We start from the raw sequence: 1,628 nt of genomic DNA on the forward strand, positions 1-1,628 counted from the left end.
GGTAAAATTGATGTTTGTTGATTAAGGTTAGACAAAATATGTATTGTTTCCTTTGTTTGTATATGCCGTGAGAGAAAGACAGAGAAAGACAGAGATGGAGAGAGAGAGAGAGAGAGAGAGAGAGAGAGAGAGAGAGAGAGAGAGAGAGAGAGAGAGAGAGAGAGAGAGAAGACCCGCAAATTTAAAGAAATATAACGGTATTTCTGCTTTCAATAAACTGAGGTAACATGAAATATTCTGGATTCTTTTTCTTTTGTTTGCTTGTAGGTTTTTGTTTGTTTTCAGTTTAGCCACTCAAAACAGATGAAGTCTGTACACCTTCAGTAACGTTAACAATCTTTTAGTTTGTCTTCGAGAAAGGTTGGAAGGTGCTCTGTTGTGGTTTGCTCCTTCTTTCCTAATAAACATGCATCATCGTTCTCTCTTCTCTTTTTTCTGTCAAGCAGTTACGTTTCTAATATTCAGCACTTGTATGACCTACTTGTGTAGCAAGCGCCGTACACCTGGAATTAAAACTAAAAATTATCTCCCCTCTTTTTCTTTGTATCATACCCTTCAGTACAATGTAGCAACGGCTCTAATTTTCAACACTTATTTGACCTATTTATGTTGGAAGAGCTGTAAAACCTGTTACAAAATCTAGAATCTGAACCTGCCTTCAGACACAATCTTTGTGTGGTTGGCGGTTGCTCTGGTGTGGTATGCTCCTTTTTTCTTTTCAACCATCTATCAACCGTAACTCTCCTCCCTCTTTTTGAGTTTGTTATTCTCTGTTACACCTCTGATTTTCAACACTTACACGACCTATTTGTGCTGCAAGTCACGTAAAAACTTGTACAAAAACGAAAGCTCGAACCTCTTGTCAGACAGAATCTCAGGTCTCAGAACGCGCGGAGCCCGGCAGGCGGAGGGAGAGGAGAGCAGAAAGCAGGGGCAGATAACCCCACGCTCACAAACCAGGCTGCAGCATCGTCTGCAGGACTTATATGGCACCACCTACCTGGAAAACGCCACCCCGTGCGCGTGCCAAAATAGGGGTCGGCGTGTAGCACACGTGTGCGTGGGCCAGGTAGAGAGCACGCGCACACTCTCTCACACACATACACATGTACTCACACTGGTACGCGTGCTTAGACAATGGTGAGCGCTACTGTAAACGTTATAGTGAGTTCCTAATTGAAGTTCGTGGACAGAAAAGAAAAATTAAATAATGAAAAGGGGAGTACTGAAGAAACCTAAAAAAGCGACAAATGCAGTTTTAGAGGGACACTTGACTCGACATAAAAACCCTAAACATCTTCCTCTCACTGGAAAAATAGAAGGCTAACGAGGCAGGGATAGACCCAGAGAAACTTATTTGGAAAACTTGAACATGTGGGTGAAGGGAAAACGCCAGGATAACATTTTGGAGAGCATATGAGCGGAGAAATGAATGGAAAACTATGATCGCCGATGTCTGGTTCAGATCAATCTTGATTATGATCATCCTCAATATTATATCTGCAGGTATCTGCTCTCTTTCGCCCCTTTCCTTCTGGCCCGACAAGATCTCCAACGCAGACCTGTGACGTAAATGTAAGCAAGAGGACATGATCCCCATAATAAAAAGGAGAAGATGGAGATGGATT

The sequence above is a fragment of the Aplysia californica genome, unplaced genomic scaffold (genome assembly GCF_000002075.1).
Source record: "Aplysia californica isolate F4 #8 unplaced genomic scaffold, AplCal3.0 scaffold00209, whole genome shotgun sequence".
Taxonomy (NCBI): domain Eukaryota; kingdom Metazoa; phylum Mollusca; class Gastropoda; order Aplysiida; family Aplysiidae; genus Aplysia; species Aplysia californica.